We start from the raw sequence: 26806 nt of genomic DNA on the forward strand, positions 1-26806 counted from the left end.
ACAGGAAAAAGGCTGAGAGGAAGAATTTGTATTTTTATTTTATGAATCTACTAGAATGTTCACAATGGGTTGATTATATTATTATTTGCAAAATAGATTCACACAATTAAGATAGAAAACTTATCCTTCATTGTGTTATTATCAGCTAGCATCTGAGCTAGTTCAAGCTCTGCCACATTCTAGTCAAGACATTGGCAACTCATCCATTCAGTCATTTTTGTGCAAATACACCACATGTCAAGCGGCAACTAGGTTCTGGGGATATAGTAGGGAACAAAATAAAATCTATTCCTTTATGAATCTTATCTAACTGGGAAAAGTGGTTTGTTCTAATCTTGTCAGGATGCCATAATGACATACCATGAACTGGGTGGTTTCAACAACAGAAACTTACGTTTTCACAGTTCTGGAAGCTAGGAAGTTCAAAATCAAGGGGTGGGCAGAGTCAGTTCCTGGCAAAGCCCTCTTTCTGACTTTCAGATGATTGCCTTCTAGCTATGTCCTCAAAGGGCAGAGAAAGAGGAGGCCAGCTCTCAGTTGTCTCTTCTTATAAGAATGTTAATCTTATAAGAGAGTGAGACCTCACTCTCATGACCTCATCTAACCCTGATTACCTCTCAAAGGATCTGTCTACTTTGGGGGTCAGGGCTTCAACATAGGAACTTAGACACAATGCAGTTCACAGTAGCGAAATAGAATACCACATAAATACATAATAGTCTGATGGGGATATACACCAAGGGCAGAGCTTATGGGGTTGCTGCTTTATGTAAGGTGGTCAGGATGAACCTTTGTGATAAAAAAAACTCTTGACTACTCTGAGTGAAATGGAGTCATTGTAGAATTCTGAGCAGAGAAGTGATGTGATCTAATGTATGTTGTATGCTTTAGACGCAGCCCTCTGCATATTGTACTGTAAATAGATTTGGGATGGAATAGGAGATAACTGCAGTAATTTAGATTGGTGCTTACACAGGGTTACAGAGGTGGAGGTGATGAGATGTGGACAGATTCTTCTTGAGCATAGAGCTGATAGGATTTGGTGTGCATGGACTTTGGCATGAGGGAAAATAAAAAATGACTGTTGATATAAGCAACTGAAAAAGTAGAGTTGTTATTTATTGGGAAGTGGGAGGCTGAGGGATAACTTTTCTTGGGGGTAATCAAGAGTTTGGTTGGGCCTACTAGACATGTGAACAGAGAAGAGGGCATTGGGGTACATGAATTATGAGTGTTGGGGCATCTGAACTGGAGATGCATATTTGGGAGTCATCAGTACACAGATATCATTTAAAGTTATAAGATCGGATGAGATGAGCAAGGAGATTCCAGGACAGATCTCTGGGAAACGAAGAGGAAGTATCAAAAAAGACTGAGAAAGATAAACTAGGTAAAAGATGAGCCAAAAGAAAGTGCTATTTCAGAAATCAGGGGAAGAAAGTATTTTGGAAAGAAGGAAATAGCCAACTGTGTCTAATGCTGAAAGTTTTAGTAGAGGAAAAAGTGAAGTTCTGTATACTAGGTTGTCCATTCCCAACTCTGCACCATGTAAAGCTAGAACTACATTTCTCCAAATCCCTTTCCCTGTAAGGAGAGAGCTGGGCAAGAGAGAAACTTGTATAAACATCTCAAATGTGAAAGCAAAAGCCATTATTCACAGGAAATCGGGGGCGACTCGGGATGGCTCAGCAGGTTTCTCTAGAGCTCCCCCTGCTGGTTGTGATGGCCACAAGCCCTCAGGCTTCCCCCTGTGTGTAGCTCTGCCACTTCTCTACTATCGCTTTAGTTTGTCAAGGTTGTTAGTCACTCTTTTTCTTCTTTTTCAGCTGCAGACTTTAATTCCTATGAAAAACTCCTTACTTCTTAAAACTTGTAGTGGCTCTGTTCTCTGACCAAACCCAGACTGATAAATCCTGCTTGGATCTTTATGGAGTCACTTCAAATATGTTAGCTACTTCTTGGGACTAATTAAAAAGGCACTGCGGCCCCTGAAGGGCTTTTGTAAATTCTTCTTTTATGTTGCTCCCAGAAATCCTGAAATGGGTCAAGGAAGAGCATTAATTAAGTAAACCTGAAGGCTACATACACAATAATTTCTGTTGGAGGAAGAGGTCTCCCTGCCCTGGAGAATTCACTCATTTCCCTCGACTCCTCTGTGCTGGACCTGCCAGCAGCATGCCCTGAATTTGATTTGAGCATCTCCTCACTGTCAAGTAAATGCCTGAAAAGTTTAGGTTCCTCTTCTCATTAATATCATTTTTTTTTCTATCAGAAAGTTAAAGCACACTTGACTATTAAATCTCCTTTGTACTGTTCAAACACAGTACAGAAAGTGAATTTTCCTTCCTCTCATCAGCATGATAAATCACAAAGTCCCACTATGATATTATGATTTATAAGAAATGTATATTTGAGTATTCAGATAAATATATTTTTCATACGTATTTGATCTTCATCCACAGCTCCCCAAACCCTTGGGATTTCCTAAGTATTGAGAGTAATAAAAGTATCTTTTGTTATGTGAATGAAGTGACCTCTGGCAGTACCTGAGAATGGAGGCTATTTGCCATGGATCTTCCCCACCCAGGGATTGAACCGAACTCATGTTCCCTGTGTCTCCTGCACTGGCAGGCAGATTCTTTACCACTATGCCACCTGGGAGGCCCTAGTCCCTCACTAAGTGACATATTGTTTTAAAATATTTTCCTATTAAATACAATACTAGAATGAATGATCTTTGTATCATTTGGAAAGACAATACATTTATTTTGCATTTCAAACTGAAGGAATTCAACATAGAACACTGGTTAGAAAGGTCTTAGAAAGATTGGAATAGCAAAAGTTAGAAAATTTAGAGGACTCTGGAAAAAATGGAAGATAGTGTGACAAGCTGAGATCAGCAGGCACCTGAATATCCCTGGAGTTGAGACCCACACCAGCAGCTGTTCTGTTGGAGACTGCTGCTGACCAGTTGCTGCTGAGTCTGTGCACCTAGGTCAGCACTGAAATGGCTGAAAAGATGCTTCTTAGGGTACTAAGTTCGGAATTCTGCTGCCATGACAGTATCTGTCAGCCACCAGCAGTAACTACCACATTGCCAGAGCCAGAAGTAGAAAGTTTGCCTTTTTTTCTCTGACCTTCTCAGTACCTTCCAGAGTCTCTTACTGACAGAACCAAATGGGAAGCCAGAAAATGCAGTTTGCACACTACCAGTCTCAGGAACACAGAACATATTGTAGAAGGTGGGTGAGGGTCTGAGAATAACTAGCACAGTCTACGCCTTAGAATTCTCAGCTCTCACAAAGGTCCTTCTACCCCAAATTGCCTTCTGTAAATAAATTTATAGGACAAATTCCTCAAGTGGAATTGTCCAGCCAATGGGAAACATACTTTGAAAATCTGCAAGATAGAACAAAATTACTCTCCTTAGAGGAGTATTTGAGAGTACTTATTTTTCCATGCCCTTACCAAATCCATGTACCTGCCCATTTGGAAGAACTGGTCAATCTCTAAATCCATATCAATCATACACCAAAGCCTTTGTTCTCAGGAAATACCATGCTTATCACCCATAAGAAAATCATTCTTAAAAATGCCTGAAATCCACCTAATTAGAGACTTGTGGTTAATAATATGAAAATAAATACACACCTGGAAGGGTCAAGGCTATCTATCATTCATTCACACAGTCCTTTCAATTAGATCAACAGCTTGCTATCTTAAATGGAGGTGGGAAGACTGGAAAGGTATTCATATACATGGCTAAAAGGTTTTACAACCAATTTCCAATGTATGGGAAAGGAGTTCCCACCCCAGCAAGCAGTTCTCTGACAGCAGCTGAGTGTCCTACAATTCAGTTCGATTCTGACACTATCATCTGGGAGGTAGAGTCAGATCCAACAGCCTAAGGGCTTAGTCTTATAAGATGGCACTCTCCCCTGCCCCCTCTTCCTTAACAATTCCCCTTTGGATGCAAGTGGCAACTCTGGATTGTCACCTGTGCTTCTGACAGACTAGCTACAGATCCAAGGTTCCAGTGGTCATCCCCACCACCGCCCCCCCCCCCCCCCCACCCAGAGCCAATTTATTTGCTGGAGTGGCCCTCCGAATTCAGAGAACATTTCACTTATTAGATATGGAAGAGATCCATAGGGTGAGGTGTGGGGAAATGTCTTGGATCTTCCATGCCCTCTCCAGGAGTGCTACTCTTCCCAATAACTATGTGTACACCAATGCCAAAGCTCTCCAAATCCTGTCTTTTCTGTTTTTGTTTTTGTTTTTTTTTTTAAATGGAGGCTTTATTACAATACATAAGCATGATTGATTGAATTTAATCTCTAGCCCCTCCCCCTTCCTGAAGGTCTCATAGTGGGACTGAAAGTTCTAACTCTCTGATCACCTGGCTTGTTCTCTAGGCAACCAGTCTCCATCCTTAGGTGGGGTCCTATGCTGTGCTGCACTAAATCACTCAGTTGAGTCCTACTCTTTGCGACCCTGAACTGTAGCCCAGCAGGCCCCTCTGTACATGGGATTCTCCTGGCAAGAATACTGGAGTGGGTTGCCATGCCCTTCTCCAGGGGATCTTCCCAACCTCTAAAGTCTCCTGGCAGGCAGGCTCCTTATCACTAGCACCACCTAGGAAGCTCTAGGTGGGGTCCAAAAGCCACCTAATTAACACAAGAGACACCTTAATCCCCCTCACCTCTTAGGAAATTACAAGGTTTTTAGAAGCTCTAAAGTGCCAGAAAGGGGAATGAAGACCAATATATTATCTTATTATAAATCACAATATCACATTTGTCTAGGACTGATTCTGCAGTGACTGGAAGTGGGGAGTAATTCTGTAGAGCTGGATGGGAGGCTGGATGTCATCTAATCAAAAGCTTTATTGTGCCGATGAAGAAAGAGGCCTGGAGAGGTGAAATCACTGGTGAACAGAAGCATAGTTGGAGCCAAAGGAGGCTGGGGAGGACTGGACTCCATGTAGATGGATGAAGCATGTCATGTGTTTAGGGAACCAACACATATTTTCTAGTGGAAGATGAAATATTTAACAAAAATATTTATTATTCATTGTGAGAAAAATAAAGACTGTTGGATTTAGTTTATGACTTAGTATTGTTTTAATTTTTAATTACATATTGGTGAAGGGGTAACATTCGCTATTTATGGTCTCGGTAGGTCTTATTTCAGTCTGAAATATAGGTCTCTTGAGTCCTAATTCCTTGTTCCTCCACCATGTTCCTCCTCAATGTGTTGTCTCTGAGCATCACTAGAAATGATAATCTACCAGAAAAAATGACATTTCTAGCACTTCTGTATTTATTTTGATCTTAAGTGAAATGAGCCATGAAATCCATGCATCATCTATAATTTATTTAAAACAAAGTTTCAGAATTCTAAACATTCAGTTGGATTAAAAACATCATATATTTCAAAAATGAAATTATAAACCTAGAAACCCTCAAGTAACATATACATTTATGAAAATAAATAGGCATTATAATAGTATAAATTATTAAAAGATGAAATATATAAAATAATGCCTTATTTAAATGGGCTTTTAGAAAAGGAAGAAAATTAAATTAGTCACAAAATAGAAAATCAAGTATCTAGTGTAATATATAGTTCTTTTAAGAAGTACCAGCTTAAAAGAAATGAGGTCAACAGTATCATTATTCAGTTGCAAGTCTGTGTTTATACAAATTTCTCCAGCTGCTGCTGCTGCTCTTTCATGATTCTGTACATGTCAGAAGTGGAGAAGCAAGCTGGAAGCTAAACCCAGACATTTACTTCTTTTGACTCTTTTATCTTCAAATAATCCCATCTCTTTGAGGAGTACTTTTTGAAAATTTTTGAGAGTGACAATCTTTTTGTTATGGTGAACTACAATATTTTGTTTGGAAGAAAGCATTTCGGGCTTGTCTTTGTCTTTCTTAGTGTCTTGGAGTCACTGTTTTGGAGGGATCTTTATCAGTTTCAGTACTGACAGATTCAGATTTCACTTGTTTAGAAAATCTTTGAATTGGAAGACTAATTCTTTCTGTGGAAACTTTGCAATTGCACATTTGCTTGCTTATCGCACGCTTTTGGGTGTGGTCTTGCCCAGGTTTTAAAGACAAGCACAGATATGTCTTGTGGCACAAACTGAACAACTGAGTCGCTGGATTTTTGAATAAGTAAAGGATTCAGATTTCATATTTTTTCAAATATTGGAACGATATCATCCAGAACTAAATGCGCATTTTAGTACTTAAAAATAGCATAATAATAATAATAGATCCTGCAAATGGCGTCACAGTGCCACTTTTTGATCCTTTTCCTGCCCCTTTTTAGCTTTCTGTTTCCTGGGCTTGTGATTCTGGTTTGTATAATCAGGTATTAATGTCAAGTGCATGATAAACTATGCAGACTTGTGAGTTGGCTTGAGAACTTACCCACTTTTTTAGTTCTTTGAGGAGGTACTTTCTTACCTTCAAGCAACTGCCATAAAAATGGACGTTTGCAATATAGTATGTCTATTACCTAATTTAATTGCAGTTCTTATCTATATTATAACAAAAAAGGTTTAACAGAAAGTTAGTAAACAAGAATGAGAACTCTAAGTTGCAACACCCAAATTGATAGCCCTCACTGGAAGCTTATTTGAGTGGGCGTATTCTCCTAAGTGCTCTTTGATAAAACACATGAAGCCAGCCAGGCACATTGCATAAACATGGCCTTGGCTGTGAACAAACTGCACGTACAAGGGATGATATTCCCTAGTCACACCCATGCTGGTGTACCTTTTCTTGAGTTTCCTGTTTTCTAAGTGATGTGTGAAATTGCTTTATTTAAAGTAAAAAATAGTCAACTAGCAGCGACTTAGCAGCAGCAGCAGCAGCAGCTTCTTATGGCTCAATCTATAATTTGTTTCATGAATACTATTTTTAGCATCTCGTTCTCTCCCAGTATTTTGGGTAATATTTATAATAAAAATAAAAATTGTTTATCTCTTACTGTCACTCCCATCTCAAGTTATAGGAATAGAAATTTAATTAATAAAAGTCAACATCTGGAATTAGATGTTGGCAGGAGGTGTCAAAAGAGGCTGCCTTTGTGTGGAGGATTCTGCTGTGTTCCCAATCTAGAATTTTACAGCTGGCTATACATTAGGTACGGAGAAGGCAATGGCACCCCACTCCAGTACTCTTGCCTGGAAAATCCCACGGATGGCGGAGCCTGGTAGGCTGCAGTCCATGGGGTCGCTAAGAGTCGGACACGACTGAGCGACTTCCCTTTCATTTTTCACTTTCACGCATTGGAGAAGGAAATGGCAACCCACTCCAGTGTTCTTGCCTGGAGAATCCCAGGGACGGGGGAGCCTGGTGGGCTTCCATCTATGGGGTAGCACAGAGTCAGACACGACTGAAGTGACTTAGCAGCAGCAGCAGCAGCAGCATACATTAGGTAAGGGTTTCAAGACATTTGTGGCTGTTTTTGACATCCTGTTTACCATTTTCCCCAGTCATATTACACAAGCCCCAAATCATCCAAGTTAGAGACCAATATCTAGTCCTATCTGGGGCATATTTCATCTGGAGAAGGAAATGGCAACCCACTCCAGTATTCTTGCCTAGAGAATCCCATGAACAGAGGAGCCTGGCGGGCTACAGTCCACGGGGTCTCAAGAGTCGTACACGACTTAGTGGCTAAACCACCACCACCGCCGCCACCACTGGGACATATTCATCTATAGTTGAAAAAAATCCCATGTACCACTGTTAGGTCTGAAAATAGGCTTCATTAAAAGAGAATTACATTCTGAGTCCAGTAAGAAAAGATCAGTAAACTCGGTGCAAAATTTCCCATGGAACTCTGCTCAATGTTATGTGGCAGTCTGGATGGAAGGAATCTGGGAGAGAATGGATACAAATATATGTATGGCTAAGTCCCTTAGCTGTTCACCTGAAATTATCCCAATATTGTTAATCGGCTATACTCCAGTACAAAATTTAAAAGTTAAAAAAATTTCAGCAATTTTAAGGAAGGAATAATAGTTTTGAAATATTCTTTAAATTCTAATATGTTATTTTAAAAATATATATCTTAGTAACTCAAAAGGTGCTTTTTAAAAAAATTTTATTTTATTTTTAAACTTTACATAATTGTATTAGTTTTGTCAAATATCAAAATGAATCCGCCACAGGTATACATGTGTTCCCCATCCTGAACCCTCCTCCTTCCTCCCTCCCCATACCATCCCTCTGGGTCGTCCCAGTGCACTAGCCCCAAGCATCCAGTATCGTGCATCGGACCTGGACTGGCAACTCGTTTCTTACGTATTTTACATGTTTCAATGTCATTCTCCCAAATCTTCCCACCCTCTCCCTCTCCCACAGAGTCCATAAGACTGTTCTGTACATCAGTGTCTCTTTTGCATTGTTTGAATACATTTTTCCCTCTGCAATATTTCCCTTTGTGTGTGGCATTAACTTTGTAGTATTTAAAATAAAGGCAAGAACTGTAATTAAGTTTTGATGCTTTATTAAAAAATGTATGCTGTGGTTCTATGACATGCATAAATATAAACTAGGTTTTAAACTTCAAATCTCATTTTTGTCTGAGACCCTTATCTAGAATATCAAACAAAAATAAAATGATAGTAAATAATAAAAAATTCAACGACAAATAAATGTCGTGTATTCGTTTATATTAGAGAAAATTTCTTTCCAGAACGTAGTCACAGTGCCATTGGAAGAAACGCTTTCAGGACACAGCAGTCATTTCTTCCCGGTGTCAGGTCTTCGCTCAGACAGACAGCAGATGGCGCTGCGCTTCCCCTTTTGTCTGCCTTTAGGGATGGGCTGCTGCTGCTGCTAAGTCGGTTTAGTCGTGTCCCAACGGCAGCCCACCAGGCTCCCCTGTCCCTGGGATTCTCCAGGCAAGAACACTGGAGTGGGTTGCCATTTCCTTCGCCAATGCATGAAAGTGAAAAGTGAAAGTGAAGTCGCTCAGTCATGTCCAACTCCCAGCGACCCCATGGACTGCAGCCCACCAGGCAGAGCTGAGCTGAAGATGGTAAACATATTCAGAATTGGGTGAACAAATGAAACTACGCATTCAGCATCATAATTCACCTCACTTTGTACTGATCTGTGTGCTCAAGGACATACTTTTCGTTATCTTTGATCTAGGGGGCTTAATGCATTGCATTAACAGGGCTCATTACCGCTAAAAGAACTGGCTGCTTGTTAGGAGAAAGGACCCGATTGTTGAGGTGGGAGATTGAAAGTCTGTTCTCAGCAACACCCAAGGAACACCAAGAAAAGGATGTTGTCTTCTTCCTTGTCACCAATTTGCATTTGTTAAGGGTCCCTTGGTGCTTTGTGGTCAGCTGCCAAGTTGTGACTTGTAACTTTGAGAAGTTTGTGGTCACCCATAGACATTTAGTCAAAATAATTTTCTGCCCGTTGATACTAAACAACCAGCTTCGTTTTGCACTGTTCTAGCATTACTGTGCTGCTGTTGCTGCTGTTAAGTCGCTTTAGTCGTGTCCAAATCTGTGTGACCCCATAGACGGCAGCCCACCAGGCTCCCCCATCCCTGGGATTCTCCAGGCAAGAACACTGGAGTGGGTTGCCATTTCCTTCTCTAATGCATGAAAGTGAAAAGTGAAAGTGAAGTTGCTCAGTCGTATCCGACTCTTAGCGACTCCATGGACTGCAGCCTACCAGGCTCCTCCGTCCATAAGATTTTCCAGGCAAGAGTACTGGAGTGGGGTGCCATTGCCTTCTCCGATTACTGTGCTAATTGCAGCTAATGCTCATCAGCAATCTCTCCTCTCTTCAGTCTTTTGGTCTCTGTCTATTTCTTCTTCTGAGTCTGTTTCTTTAGTTAAATTGCACTTATTGACCTTGGCAAACAAGTATGATTAGCTGTATTTCCTTAAATAATTGAATAAAAATGCCTTTTGTGGGAAAATGATAACAGTTCAGTATCATAATCATGTGATTTTCAGCTAGGTAAGATTGTAAGAGATTATTTCACCTAACTGGCTAAATAATATGGTGAGAAAGTGATGCTTAGACGTGTACAAGGGTTCTCTCAAGTGCCTGTAGACTCAGAGTGAGAACTTTGCCCCATGGTTCTTAAGCAGTCTAACAAGCCACTTTACATTACGCTCTATTGCATTTTAAAACAGGTTCAGATCAGAAACGTCAAAGTTAATTTCTGTCGCTGACACACTGATCATGGATGGGTTTTGGCAGGTCACATTCATCACACACAGCCTGCATGCAAAGCTACAGCCAACGGTCAGCTCTTTGCTCCTGCTCCCTTTGCAGGTGCCTAGGCTGCCGAGAGCCCCATTGTACTGGCATTTATCAGTGGTCTTCTATAGGCTATCAGGTTCTTGGGAACAGGCTTTTCATCTCACTTCTGTTTGTCTCATTCCCTGTGACTTGCATAGTGCCTGACACCTCTTAAGGATTCAAATAGGCTGGTTGAGTAAAGAATGAAATTTTTGTGGAGACCCTGAAAATGGCAAACTCGAGGGCTATGAGAAAACCTCCTCCAGCTCTGAACATAGAGACATGCTGGATTGGATGTAAGAGAAATCCTTAACTATAGCTGAGCCTGAAATCAAGAACACAAACCCTCAAATACTAAAAATAAGCAAAGCCAAAAGTCTGCAGAGACAGCAGAACAGGACGTGTTGGAGATATATTCAACTAGATGGATATTAAGTGAGTTTATATGCATAGACTCTTTGATGACAAGGAACGATTAAACTGAGCTACTTTTTATACAACGAGGAAAGGCCCTGACACCTGGGTGTAAAAACTTGCCTAATAATTGTGTGCTTTCCCTTTCTTTTGTATGTCTCCAAAGAGCCATACTAGTTGTTTAATGTCATACACTTAGGATAGTAATTGGTGTTAGAGACAATCCATCATGTAGTAAAGACAGGGAAACCCAAGTGGCACTTTAAATGACTGAGGTCTGCATAGGAAACAAGGAAAAGCACATGCTAGCCAACAGTCTGCCTAATAAACTGTCTCATTCCACACAAAGGTTGCTCTTTTTTTTCTTTTTTTAGTTTTATTTATTTATTTTTTACTTTACAATATTGTATTGGTTTTGCCATACATTGACATGAATCCGCCATGGGTGAAAGGTTGCTCTTATAACTTAAATATGTGATTTTTCTGGATGTTTGGCATCTTATTTTCCTTTTATTCACAGGTAGGGAAAAATTTGCAATCACAAAATAAGATTTGCAAGGAATTTAATATATTTTCATTAAAAAAAGTCAACACAAAACTTGGAAGCAACCAAGATATCCTTTAGTAGGTGAACAGATAAATAAACTGTGGTACGTCCAGACAATGGAATATTGCTCAGTGCTAAAAAGAAGTGATCTTATCAAGCCCAAAAAAGACTTGGAGGAAACTTAAATGAATATCACTAAGTTAAAGAAGACGATCTGTAAAGACTACATACTATAGTCCTCTGGACAGTGAGGAGATCAAACCAATCAATTTTAAAGGAAATCAACACTGAATGCTCATTGGAAGAACTGATGTTGCAGCTGAAGCTCCAATACTTTGGTCACCTATGTGAAGAGCCGACTCATTGTCAAAGACCCTGATGCTGGGAAAGTTTGAAGGCAGGAGGAGAAGAGGGCAGCAGAGGATGTCTCATCAGGGCAGCAGAGGATTAGATAGCATCACTGACTCAATGGACATGAATTTGAGCAAACTCTGGGAGATGGTGAAGGACAAGGAAGCCTGGGGTGCTGGAGTCCACGGGGTCACAAAGAGTTGGACATGACTTAGAGACTGAATGACAATACAACAAATATGACGTTCTGGAAAAGATGGAAGTATAGAGACAGTAAATAGATCAGTGGTTGTCAAGGATTATGGGTGGAAGGGTAGATGAGAAGGCAGAGTACAGAGAATTTTTAGGGTCGTAAAAATACTCTGCAGGATACCATAATGGTGAATACATGTCATTATACATCTGTCCCAAGAATGCACAGCACCTTATGGTAACTGTGGACTTCGGGTAATTATGATGTGTCCATGTAGTTTCATCCATTGTAACAAATGTACCACCCTGGTGGAGGATGTAGATAAGCAGGGAGGTGATACATGTGTAGGGGTGTGTGTGTGTGTGTGAAATCTTTATACCTTCCTGGTAATTCTGCTGTGAACTTTAAACTGCTCTAAGTTCCCTTAATTTAAAAACAAATAGTCAACATGAACATGACTGTGCAACCTCATTTCCCACAGTGAGCAAGAAACTTATTTATAGTTATTATTGGGGCTTCTTCCAACTCCTTTGCATTGTGTGAGGACCCAGGAAGCTTGGGGGTGCCTAGCTTTCCAGGAAGGACCATGCATAATCAGTCCAGTGTGCTCACAGCTGGCAATTGCCCTGTCCAGGCCGTGTGCCTTGAAGGCAGGCAGCTCTGAGGCTTCTGGACCAGGCCCGGGCACAAGAACCTTGCTCATGTCTGAGTGCTACACTCCGAGAGGCCTGACCTGCCTGAGTCTTAACCACTTGATCCCCTCTTTCCCTGTAGAACAAATGCAGAGAGAAAAAACACAATGTATTATCATAAAATATTATCTTGCCCCAGCACAAGTTAGGGGTAAGCTCATCTCTTCTATCTCCCCCATCTCCGGGATGTTGACAAGATTGGATGAGGTGGGGTCTGTGAAAGCACTTTCACAACAGTACGATGCTGAACAGTGGAGGAGCTGCAGCTCTGGGAAAGGTGCCATGAGGGCCAGATACTGTCCCTCGCTTGGGTTTTCCTCCAATGTCTAACACATGGTTATTTCCTTGGGGAACACGAGGAGAACTAGTCAGGTTCATCTGTACTTAGGAGTTTGTTGTCCCCAGATACAAACCTTCAAGTCTTAGAATCATGTTCAGTAAGATGAGATGCTCCATGAAAGCCTCTGAGGACCGAGATGAAAAGTGAACAGCTTGGTCCCACCTTCAATCATGTTCTGCTTCCGCTGTGTGTTTGCCTCGAAAGAATGGGTCAGAGATGCTGCCTGCACTTCATAAATGGGTCCTCCCTGGTTTTTCCTTCTAGCTGTATCTTTCTCTTCTTTTTTTTTCCTATTTAAATTCAAGTTTAATCTGATTATGATGTGACTATTAGAGAGAATCACAAGATTTGAAATTACGAGCCATGGGTTCAGTTCGCAGGCCTGCTACATGTGTGTGATCGTGGCCAATCACTTTCTCTGTGTCATTTTGGCTAACCGTGAGGTTAAAAGTCAGAAAAGACAAGAAATGAGGTCATGGAAGCACATTGTGAATGTAACAGGCTTGACAGAAATTAGTTATTGTGGCTGACTGTGATTTGTATTACTATTCTGGACTGGTCTTTGATGGCCTGTGACCACTGTTCACCCAGCAGTTTGTTACATTGTCTTTTGTCCCTTATCCAAGAATGTTATGATTATCAAAAACAAACCAGCTCTGAAGTCCATGGAAAGGCTTTTCCTGAAGTGAAAGTTCATATTTTGAGTTCCTTATAGAGACTGGGGACCCTGCTAGGAAAGGGGTTCAGAAGCCTCTTTAAAACTCTCCCAGGAGCTAGACCTCCCTGGGCTGTCTCCCACTGAGGAAGAGGGGCTTCGACAGGGGTCCAGGGTCAAAGGAGGTCCCAGGAATACAGCTGGGCTGCAAGGCTCCAGGGCAGGCCGTTATGAGTGGATGTGGGGCCAGAAGTTTACATGCTTGGAAGTTCTCCTCCACCTGGATCGTTTCTTCTCCCTGTTAGCCCAGGAGGCTGGTGTCACGTGACAGGCTTGAGCCACTTCCAATTTGCTGCAGGTGACTTGGAGGGACTCCTGCCCTCTGTCGTGTAGGGGCTGGATAACCACAGAATTTATCCTCCCTACCTGGGTGTGTGGGCTTCCCTTGTGGCTCAGCTGGTAAAGAATCTGCCTGCAATGCAGGAGACCTGGGTTCAACCCCTGGGTTGGGAAGATCCCCTGGAGAAGGGAATGGCTACCCCCCCCAATATTCTGGCCTGGAGAATTCCATGGACCTGGGTGTGTAGGGAGGGCATCTTATAATAATTATACTAATCTTATACTAATAATTTTGTCAAGATGATCTAGCAGTGAGGCTTAGGGAAGGCTTTTCTCTTCTTCAGCATCTCTTTTCTGAATGTCTTCTTTCCACGGAGTGGTGAAACTTCAAGACCTGAGATCAGAGGGTGGACCCAAGAGAGGGGCTGTGGAAATCTCCCGGCTTCAGCTTTTGGTCCATGTACACCAGGGTTAGGCTTCCACATAAGGCTCATTGCCAGGACTGAGAGTGACCAGCAGTGGACATGTAACTAGCCTTGACTTCTGTCTGCCTCAGGGGCTCATCTGGAGCTAGAGGCTGGCCTTGGTTAGATGGGTATCAGATATCCCCATGACATATTCCTGAGGGCACAAAATGAACAATAATTATAAGAGCTAATGACACCACCCTTATGGCAGAAAGTGAAGAGGAACTAAAAAGCCTCTTGATGAAAGTGAAGGAGGACAGCTCAACATTCAGAAAACTAAGATCATGGCATCTGGTCCCATCACTTCATGGGAAATAGATGGGGAAACAGTGGAAACAGTGTCAGACTTTCTTTTTTGGGGCTCCAAAATCACTGCAGATGGTGACTGCAGCCATGAAATTAAAAGATGCTTACTCCTTGGAAGGAAAGTTATGACCAACTTAGATAGCATATTAAAAAGCAGAGACATTACTTTGCCATCAAAAGTCTGTATAGTCAAGGCTATGGTTTTTCCAGTAGTCATGTATGGATGTGAGAGTTGGACGGTGAAGAAAGCTGAGCGCCGAAGAATTGATGCTTTTGAACTGTGGTGTTGGAGAAGACTCTTGAGAGTCCCTTGGACTGCAAGGAGATCCAACCAGTCCATCCTAAAGGAGATCAGTCCTGTGTGTTCATTGGAAGGACTGATGCTAAAGCTGAAACTCCAATACTTTGGCCACTTCATGCAAAGAGTTGACTCATTGGAAAAGACACTGATGCTGGGAGGGATTGAGGGCAGGAGGAGAAGGGGATGACAGAGGATGAGATGGCTGGATGGCATCACTGACTCGATGGACATTGGTTTGGATAGACTCCCGGAGTTGGTGATGGACAGGAAGGCCTGGCGTGCTGGGATTCATGGGATTGCAGAGTCGGACATGACTGAGCGACTGAACTGAACTGAACTGAACACATATCTGACACTTACTAAGCAAGTTTGCTAAGCATTTCACATGGATTATTTCACTTAATTAATTTAATAATTTCTCCAGGGAAGTTATTACTGTGTCCATTTGGCAGATGAGGAGAGGATAAGTTGTCAGGGCCACACAGCTAATAAATGGCAGACTTGTACTTGAATTTGGGGTCTGCCTCTACAATAAGCTGTTAATCATGGTACCATCAGTCATCGGCCCTGCCTTGAAGGGTTTATGAACTCGTGAGGCAGTGAGCCATGAACTAGACAATACTGTAAAAAGCTCTGCTGTATAGACATACCCTTGTTAGAACAGGAACACAGCCAGGAGGCAACTCCACTGCCAGAGAAACCAGCAGAGACATGACATTTCTAACCTTCTTTCTTCCTTTATATTTTCTGGCTTCTACTAGTATCCTAGAAAGCTGACTTTCCTGTACTTGTTCCTTCAGCCTGACAGTGTATTTAGGCTTCTCCCCGACTCCTCTGGCCTCTTCTTAAAGGTGGGAATCACTCCACTCTTGCGTGTGTTTCCTTCTATAGCCAGGTGCCTGGAATTCACGAGGTGGAGGTCACAAGAAAACCACATGAGGGGAGACATTTTAATGAATGTCTTCATGAATTCTGCCTGAAAATGTTTTCACACATTTCACTTAGGGATGCCTTCTTAACTAATTTGTGCTGAAACTCAGGACTGGAAATATGTTTTAAAGATATGCTTGATCATTTTCCTAGTCTTAGATAAATGATGCATCAAAGCAACAACAAAAATAGACACTTGCAGCAGAAATGGGTCAGCTTACAAAATTTGTCATATAGCAAACATTAACATACTGTTTTGCTTTTTTAAGTAAGAGTCAGATCACTGAAGACACTGATATTTTAAATCAAAGCATGTCACCTAGGGTACTTGGTAAAAATCCAGGTACACGCACCCGATCCAGACCTGTTAAATAAACATTTTGGGGCGAACGGGGTCTAGGAATCCATATAAAAACATGATTTCAAGTGATTTCTTTTAATGCCAACTAAAATTTGAAAACCACTTTAAATTGAGCTTCCTAGGTGGCACTAGTGGTAAAATAAAAAAAAAAAAAACAAACCAAAAACTGCCTGCCGATGCAGGAGACAGAAGAGACACAGATTCAATCCCTGGGTTAGGAAGATCCGCTGGAGGAGGGCATGGCAACCCACTCCAGTATTCTTGCTTGGAGAATCCCATTGACAGAGGAGCCTGGTGGGCTACAGTCCATATGGTTGCAAAGAGTTGGACACTACTGAAGCGACTTAGCATGTACACACACTTTAAATTAATTAGTTGATTAATCCAGCCATTGAATATTTACTAAACCCCATGCTCTGCCATTCATTGCATGGGTTATAAAGACAGGGAACCTCTGTTTTAAGCACTTTCGTTTCAGCTGGTGACATGTAGGGAGGGTTCATGAGAAATTCAGCTATTTAACCACTCTATGAATTCCTGAGAAATCTATATGCAGGTCAAGAAGCAACAGTTAGTACCGGACATGGAACAAGGGACTGGTTCCAAATTGGGAAAGGAGTACTTCAAGGCTATATATTGTCATCCTGCTTATTTAACTTTTATGCAGAGTACATCATGCGAAATGCTGGACTGGATGAAGCACAAACTAGAATCAAGATTGCCAGGAGAAATATCAATAACCTCAGATATGCAGATGATGCCACCCTTATGGCAGAAAGTGAAGAAGAACTAAAGAGCCTCTTAATGAAAGTGAAAGAGGAGGGTGAAAAAGCTGGCTTAACACACAACATTCAAAAAAAATGAAGATCATGGCATCCAGTCCCATCACTTCATTGCAAATAGATGGGGAAACAGTGACAGATTTTATTGTCTTGGGCTCCAAAATCACCACAGATGGTGAATGCAGCCATGAAATTAGAAGATGCTTGGTCCTTGAAAGAAAAGATATGACCAACCTATACAGCATATATACAGCAGAGACATCATTTTACCAATAAAGGTCTGTCTAGTCAAAGGTATGGTTTTTCCAGTAGTCATGCATTGATGTGAGAGTTGGACCGTAAAGAAAGATGAGCATGGAAGAATTGATGCCTTTGAACTGTGGTGTTAGAGATGCCTCTGGAGAGTCCCTTGGACTGCAAGGAGATCCAACCAGCTAATCCTAAATAAAATCAGTCCTGAATATTCATTGGAAGCACTGATGCTGAAGCTGAAACTCTAATACTTTGGCCACCTGGTGTAAAGAACTGACTCATTGGAAAAGACCCTGATGCTGGGAAAGATTGAAGGCAGGAGGAGAAGGGGACGACAGAGGATGAAGTGGTTGATGGCATCACTGACTCGGTGGCCATGAGTTTGAGCAAGCTCTGGGAGTTGGTGATGGACAGGAAAGCCTGGCGTGCTGCAGTCCACGGGGCTGCAAAGAGTCAGACACAATTGAGTGACTGAACTGAACTGATGGATTCTAGAAGCTCTTGACTGACTATAAGAGGGATGCAATGAGAGGCTGGTAAACAAGCTTCTTGGATGAAATGCTGGAGAAGACTGAGATGTCAGTTTGAGAATCACTGGTAACATACTCTCAAGCAGGGTCAAAGGTGAACCCTGAATTCTAGAAGCACTGAGAAGGCAGCCAGGGGAGTCCTCCTCAAGGGAGCTCAGCATGTTCTCTGGAGCCCCAGGCTGCAGTTAGCCTGGAGAGGTATTTGGTGCTGCTTAGCAAGTGTCTCCTAGTTCCATGCCAGATGCCAAGGGAACTCAAAAATACTTGGAAGAGATGGGCTTACTTTCTGTGGAATTCTGGCTGCATGAGAACCTTACCCTACCCAGTGAGAGAGAAGCAGCTGCCACAGTAGCGATGCGAAACCACGAAGAACCTTTGATTTGCATGTGTCTACAGGTGTCAGTTCAGTTCAATGAACTGATAAAATTGATTTTCTCACTGCATTGACTGGTTGTCATACTGAATCGCTGAGGTGATTGACTGGTTCAGCACCTTGCAGATATACCTACAAACTCCAGTGATTTGGTCACATTCCAAATAATAAATTATAGAAATGCTGGGTTCAACTTAATCTAAAAAAGTTGTAAGTTTAGTAACAAATAGCTAGGACTCACTCATTCAGTGGCATTGGCAAATGCTTGGTACTGGGTAACAGGGAACTCACCTGAACTTTACCCTGATTTGACTTTGAGGATACTATGAGTGATAACTAAAGAAATTAGATCTGTTCTACTTTGTATTCAATAGGTTAGCTGATTGGGGTTTTAAAAAATCTACTGTAACTACCTTCAAATTTTGTGAGTCATTATGGTGCTGATTGAAAGTTGGGACCAAATTGTGATGGGCCCTTAAATGCCAATCAAGAGGATTTTTTTTCCATAAAGCACCACACTTTTGCCTGAATTGCTAGACACCCATTTGAAAATTTCAATCTGTGTAGAAAACAAATACTCTTTGCTTTCAAGTAGGATATGCATGATGAGAACTCTCAAATGACATTAGTCCCACTCATACAGCATTAGTGAAATCCCTGTCATTAGGAAATGTTATTTTATATAAAAAATTGATAATAGGATACAAAGATGCTAATATGATTAGGTGATGAGCTGATAATGGGAATTTTTTTCATATCAGTGATTTTCATTTGTCACCAGCAAAGCTGATCTCCCTAATATGATATGATATTATAATAAAACTCAGGCAGAGAGTCAGCAGTGAAATTTATGATGCAAAAGAAAAGTCAATAGCATTATAAATCTTAGAAACTGATTATATTTCAGCTGTCAATGTTCTTGGCTGGAAAATCTCCTTCAATTCTCATGTCTTAGTCCTATTTACTTTAGTGATACCGAGCAAGGAAATGAAATAGATTTAAATCTTTATCTAAGGATAACTTTAATGAGTAACAGTCAATTCCACATGGCCTGGTGACTATAGATCTGCACCTTTGCCTGGATAAACTCCCATCCAATTAAATGTACATTTAAATGCAAGTGTATAGTTGGCAGGGTATAGTCAGCGGAATCTAATTCTATGAGATATAAACCTATTTTTCTCTGATATCATGGTTTTAAGTAATAATGGCTGTCTGAAGGTGTGGGACAATCATTTGAGTATCATTAAAGGTGAATTCTTCTTTTCAGTTACAATATAGTGTGGCCAATGAGCATTTTTAGAAAAGAAGTTCTCTGAGTAGGGAGAGGGGCAAAGGCAATGAGATTCGTTTGAACCACTCATTCAACCAGCATCTTTTGAGTTTAAACAAAACTGTATAAGAAATTCACATCAAAGTCATGACTAGATAACTGATGTGACTATCAGTGTACTGGAGAAATTCTCAAAGGGGCCAACAGTCCTAGCGAGTTGTTTCTAGTTTGATGGCACTAATAGAATAGGAAATGCACCAGAATGGGAATGTGAGGTGACATTTTCCCTTCTAGCTTATATATTAAGAAAGTGTAAGTAAATAAAAGTTACTCTCAACAATATAACATATACTGTATGTAATAAGGAGAAGGCAATGGCACCCTACTCCGGTACTATTGCCTGGAAAATCCCATGGATGGAGGAGCCTGGTAGGCTGCAGTCCATGGGGTCGCTAAGAGTCAGACATGACTGAGCGACTTCACTTTCACTTTCCACTTTCATGCATTGGAGAAGGAAATGGCAACCCATTCCAGTGTTCTTGCCTGGAGAATCCCATGGATGGAGAAGCCTGGTAGGCTGCAGTCCATGGGGTCGCACAGAGTCGGACACGACTGAAGCGACTTAGCAGCAGCAGCAGCAGTAGCAGTATGTAATAAGGTGTGAAAGTCTTACTATGAGTCTAATTTTGGTGGCTAATGCACTATCTATAAACTGCTTTTCAACATTATTAACGTGCTAGTGCTAAGTTGTGTCAATCGTTTCCGACTCTGCGACCCTAGGAACCATAACCCACCAGGCTCCTCTGTCCATGGGATTCTGCAGGCAAGAATAATGGAGGAAGTTGCCATTTCCTCCTCCAGGGCATCTTCCTGACCTAGGGATCAAACTTATGTCTCTTAAGTCTCCTGCCTTGGCAGGCGGGTTCTTTACCACTAGTGCCACCTGGGAAGCCCATCAGCCTTCTGTCAGCCTTTAAAAAAAGGTTTATATTGGAGAGCTTTGTTGGAACCTTTTTCTACCCATGACCAGGATTATGACACCCAGAGAACGGTCCTGTCTATGGAACTTTCATAAATGTTTTTCCCCTCAGAGTCTCTACACACTTTATAAAGCAGATTCTGAGGTTCCTCTCATGTGCATAACTCTTGCTGTTGTCAGACTATGGGAACAAAACCTCATGCATAATGTTTACTGAACCACTTCGTCTCATGAGATAGTCACTTGCATAGTTTAGGGCCAGAGAGTACCCTTCCTTTCTTCCAATAATAGATTTGAATTTAACAAAATTTCCACTCCTGCGGTGAGCTTCTGGCTGGGCTGAACTTGGGGTTAATTTGACTGAGCTTGGGTCAGAAGCCACACCAGTTCAGGTTTCTACTCCAGGCAGCGAACAGTTGCTTGAAATAGGCAGTAAGAGGAACAGCCCCAAGAAGGCTAGCAGGATCTTTTCTGTGAACTTCCAATGCTTCAGTGATTTGACCTTTGTCTTCTGTTGTTACCCTAACTGCACAGGTTGAATTCAGAAGTTCTTTTGGTTCCTGATTATCTGCTCTGTATTGGCCTGCAGCCTCCTCTTCCTCCTGCATTCCTGGGCTTCAGACCTAATTTTCCCAATATGCACTCACATACTGTCTTTAACTCATTATGCATTAGAGCCCACTTCTGCCTCTTGGTCAATTTTGTCCCAAGAAATGTGGCAAGTGGGCCAGAACTGACTCACCACATGTAATTAAGGTGTAGTAGCTGACTCCCAACTTATTTTCAGGTCTGGGCTTTTAAGAATTTTTGAAAAAGATACTTGATGATAATAGGGCTACTTTTTCAGTTTTTCATTTTCTTCCATCAATGTCATGTCCCTTAAATTTTGTTCGACATTAGTAAAATTTGTTTTTGCCTGAGCAAATGTTAAAATTCATCTTTCCAGTAAGTTTCTACCTGTAGACACTTCCCAGCCACAGCATGGTCCAGAACTGCAGCAGTCCTGCCATTAAAATACAGTAGAAGATGAAATGAGGGAAAGGATAGGGGTGGGGGGAGGGAGTCGGTAGAAAGAGAGAGCCAACTAGAGCTGTGCATCCCAACATTCTGGAACCTACAAGGGCTCACTATTTCTGAGCACTGAGCAATCAGCTGTGCATTTTCCTGTGCAGTCCTTGAAACCACTCTGTTAAGTCCATTTCTATCACCAATCTAGAGGTAGAGAGATTGAGGCTTGTGATTTTCTCAGGGCTACGTAACCAATAGGTGTCTGTATTTAAATTTAGAGCTGTCTGACAGCAGAGCTTGAACTCCTAATCATCTTGTTAAATTGCTTATACATTTTTATGAGCTGATTGAAAAATATTTAATGACTAAAATTTCCTAAGAATTCAATATGCCCTTCAATAAATTTGTATTATAGCTATTACACATAGAATAACTTGAAACCTAGCAGTGCTCCCACCCAGAAGCTAAGTCTAATCATTGTCGCTTGAATCAGGCTAGCCCTGTGAGTTGCTTGACCAATAGAATGAGGAGGAAATGATACTGTGTGGTGTCCAAGGCAGGGTCATAAGAAGCTTTGTTGCTTTCATCTGGCTCTTTGCAACACTCCCTTTTTTTGGGGTGCTACTTTTTGCAACCTTGCCACCCAACCAGGAAGCCCAATCTACATGGAGGCTCCACGTGTAGGTGTTCCAGTTGACAGCCTCAGCTGAGCTCCTCTTGCTTCCCCAACAAGAGGCAGCCATGCAAGTGAGCTGTCTTGGATGTTCCAGGCCAGTCAAGTTTCTGGGTGACTGCAGACATTCTGATACTCCAGGTAACACCAGGTGGAGCAGCAGAAACCCTGGTCAAGCCACAGAATTATAAGGGAGAAAACATTCTGTTTTAAGCCTCTGTGTTTTGGGGTGGTTGCTATTACTATCACACAATAATCGATAACTGGCACACACATCCTTTGTGATAATATGCTCTTTGTACACTGTACACAGTGAATGATTGTGTTCATATTGATTCAAGAAGTCTTGGCAACTACTCTATAGCTCTGTGAAGTTTCACGGGAAGTTTTCTACAGTGCCACATCCCGTGCATATTGGCTTCCTTCACATCGCTCCTGGCCTCAGGCAGGACAGTATTATTAACTGTCTCATAGGGGCAGAGAAACTCCTGTGAGGTGCTGTGGAAAGTGTGTGTTCAATGTGCGCACACACACACACACACACACAAACATATAGATGATCTCAAATGAGCACCATGTATCTGGGTGACATTTGAAAGAAGCAGCCATTTGGCTCTCTCTCTCTTCCAAAGACAAGATACAGGCTAAATGATGCATCAGTAAATGCTTTCCACAGGCATTCTTAATAGCTCCAGTTTATGTGCCTATAATTCTAACACAGGCTTTCAGAATGCAATAAACAAAGAACCAAGTGCAACCATTTTATGATATTACTAAAATAGTGCATATAATTGTTGTCTAGTAATCAGAATATTTTAAAAAATACTTGATTATAATGAGTGTTCTGTTTTAAATGTTTTTCTTCTTTGAATATTGATTCACTTATATAGGAAGTTTTAAATTTATTCTTTTAAAAACATGATCAAAACCCTTAAGCTTTGCTTATATTCTTTTGGATTTAATGATAGCTCCTACTTTTTGAGCACCTGTGTGCTTTTAAAGAACCCACCTGCAATGCAGGAGACCCCGGTTCAATTCTTCAGTTGAGAAGATCCGCTGAAGAAGGGATAAGCTACCCACTCCAGTATTCTTGGGCTTCCCTTGTGGCTCAGCTGGTAAAGAATCCACCTGCAGTGTGGGAGACCTGGGTTCGATCCCTGGGTTGGGGAGATCCCCTGGAAAAGGGAAAGGCTACCCACTTCATATTTCTGCCTGGAGAATTCTGTGGACTGTATAGTCCATGGGGTTGCAAAGAGTTGAACTCGACTTGAGTGACTCTCACTTTCATGTGCCCTGCATCATGGTGAATCCTTATACAATCTTGCGAAGTAATTATTTTGAAAATCGCTCAGTCATGTCTCTTTGTGACCCCATGGACCATACATTCTATGGAATTTTCCAGGCCAGAATACTGGAGTGGGTAGCCTTTCCCTTCTCCAGGGGATCTTTCCAACCCAGGGATCGAATCCAGATCTCCCTCACTGCAGGTGGATTCTTTACCTACTGTGCTATAAGGGAAGCCCAAGAATACTGGAGTAGGTAGCCTATCCATTCTTCAGAGGATCTCCCCGACCCAGGAATTGAACTGGGGTCTCCTGCATTACAGGCGGGGTCTTTACCAACTGAGCTATCAGGGAAGCCCCTTTATAGATGGTGAGACTGAGTCTTAGAGAGTGAGATCACTTGCCCAAGGTTACTCAGTTAATAAATGCAGGGCTGGGATTTGAACCACAGGCTTTCTGATTTCACAGCCATATGCTCTTGCTGTCTTCCGATGACTGCATCTCCTACTGCCCTTCTAAAAGGCTTATGATTCAAAAGGCAATTTATAATAAAGAGCCAGACTGGAATTGAGGTTTTAAAAGCACTGCCTGCCCTTTGAGGTATAAAACATTTTGTTAGAAGCAATAACAGCCTAATTATAGCAAATTGTCTCCACCTTCACTGTCGCCACTGCACACAGGTCTAGGTTACAAGTTTGAAATTTTACTGATTATTGGTGCATAATTGGCTTCATGTAGATGATAAATGCATTGCTGATTGATTATCATGACTTGGTCATATTTGAAATGTCAAAGTAGAAAATTGAATTGTCATATTATCGCATGTTCTCATTCAAGCACCAGATAAATATTACAAATGATGATTTTCCACTGAGTACTATATAAAGAATTTATGGAATATTAATAATACTGTTATCCACAACCTTCACGCTTGGTGGATGACCCCAAACTGAAATCATGTTTGACTTTTGAGGAATAAACCTCAAGAACGTTCTGCTTTAACCGACTTCTGTTCTGCCTCCAGGTTTATAGTGTAACTGCTCCTAAGGACAATGTCTGCCTCCTGTAGAGAGAACTGGATGATTATGAGCTACCTGACGATGCCTTTTGACTCACTCTTTTACTACCCACCATGCTTTAAGCCAATCAAGGTGTCTGGGGCGAAATCAGATCTTTGTAGAGGATGAAGTAGGTGCTCTGAGCCAGCCGAGGTTCAGTTCCTCGTACTAAAGGTGGTGAAGAGCCTGACAACTTTAGAAAATGCTGCTGTAAACCATTTGCGGAAGCCGGCGTCTGCTGTCAGCCTTCCCATTTCCTAACAGGTCTGACCTCCGTGCTTTCACTGGACGCTAGGGCTGTCTTTCCACAGACCAGCTAAGGACAAGAGCCTGGGAGGAATCCCTTGAGATAAAAGGCTAGGATACAGATCTTAGCCTGTGAAACGTGAGCCTCTGCTTCTGGCCCTTGAAACTATTAAAGAGAACTTCTGATTCTGCAGTTCACCAAAACTGGTCTGTAGCCTGACTCAACCACATGATTTAACTGCTCGTTAGATATATGTAGAATGCAGATACTGCTGGGCTTAATAAAGTACAAGTTATTTTAAGATAAAACTGAATGTGTTACCTTTCAGCAGTATGCATTTTCTTAACAGATACTACAAAAATAACATTATGGAAGATGCATAGATTTTTTTTTCCCTCCATCTTCTGGAGTCACTGACTGGATTGAGGAAACAATGGTACAATCGCATGTGCTCTGGAGAGCCAGGAGGGCTGCTCGGAGGAGGCAGTTCCTGCTTCCTAAACCTTGCTAGTTGATGAAGCGGTTGAGGAAAACTTGTGTTTCGGTGTTTGTACAATTTCTTTGATCAGACTGAAGGAGGATGCTTCCTATTTGCTCCAGGACTCAGCTTGATCATTCTTTCAGATACTGTCATCTTCAGGTTTCCATGGCATAGTGTCCAGATATTTTCCAAATCTCTCTTTCATTTTATACTTTATACATAGTAAGTGTTCAATAAATGTTTATTAATGTTGGCAAAGAAGCTGCTTTACTCCAAATTTGCCTGACATCAAATCATCATTGTTAATCATGTTCATATTTAGGTGGGTATCTGTAAAGTGAATGGAGTATCCCTGGGTTAGAAAGGAAAATCAATGCTTCATAAATGTTATTGAAAAGGTCTATTCTGCTCGTCCCTCATATTCAGAAAAGAAACAAAATGCATTTTAATTTGAATTAGCCACCTGGCGTTTAGAAGTGGCTTATTACAGAGTTTGATCTAAATCTCTGGTATCCATGTTGCTTTCTTACACATCTGTTTGTTTGAAGTGGAAATGCCGAAAGGGTGTGCATACTCTTTGACTTGTAAATAGGCAGCAAACGTGAATGAAACCCATGACATGTGTTTTGCAAGCCACCACGCTCTCTCTTTCTTTGTGCTCCATAACTAACATTTCTTCAGTTATTAGTACCAAGGTTTGACTGGTTCCACAGTTAAGCTGCGTGATGGATAACCCTGCTTTGGCTGGCTAACCTAAGAGCCCAATAAACATTTATGAGAAGTGCCAAACAGAGTGTTGTCTTTGTGACCAAACCTGCTTGGAGCTGGTGCAACTCTTGCCAGACTCCAAGTGTCCCTGGATCACCCTGTCATTAGAACACCCATTTCACGTGACCTAGGGCAGCCCAGTGCTCTCAACATCAGTGAGCTTCAGAATCCCCCAGTGACTGTTGAAATGCACAGTTTAAAAAAAAATGTAGTCAAGCTCCACTCTCCTAGATTATAATTCACTGGATTAGGGATAGGGCAATATTCATTGGAAGGACTGTTGCTGAAGCTGAAACTCCAATACTTTGGCCACTTGATGCAAAGAGTCGACTTTTTGGAAGAGACCCTGATGCTGGGAAGAAAGATTGAAGGCAAAAGGAGAAGGGGGTGGTAGAGGATGAGATGGTTAGATAACATCACCAACTTAATGGAGATGAGTTTGAGCAAAGTCTAGAAGGTAGAGGAGGACAGAGGAGCTTGGAGTGCTACAGCTTATGGGGTTGCAAAGAGTAGGACATGACTTAGCAACTGAACAACAACAACAATAACAGGAAGTTACATTTAAACCAAGCACCTTGGGTCGTTTTGAGGCTTGTGTTCTGGTGTAAAGGGCTGCAGGTGGGGCAGGAAAGATGGAAACTGGTGCTTTGGAATATGATTAAGATTTGGAGGGAAAAGAAGGCTTTCACAAGTGGGAACTAGTGTGAGTAGAGGTTATAGAGGAGAATGCTAGTTGGAACCATTAATAAGGAAGCCTGGAGTTAGGGGGTGTGGTCTTTGTCTGACAAAACTGGTTCTGAGGCTCCTGCTCCACCACTGATGACCTGTTAGACTTGGACCAGCCACCTCAACCTCTCTACCCCCAGTCTCCTCATCTCTACAACAATTTAGAATGGCACCTGCCCGTTGCC

Source organism: Bos indicus, chromosome 5 (assembly GCF_029378745.1).
Source record: "Bos indicus isolate NIAB-ARS_2022 breed Sahiwal x Tharparkar chromosome 5, NIAB-ARS_B.indTharparkar_mat_pri_1.0, whole genome shotgun sequence".
Taxonomy (NCBI): Eukaryota; Metazoa; Chordata; class Mammalia; order Artiodactyla; family Bovidae; genus Bos; species Bos indicus.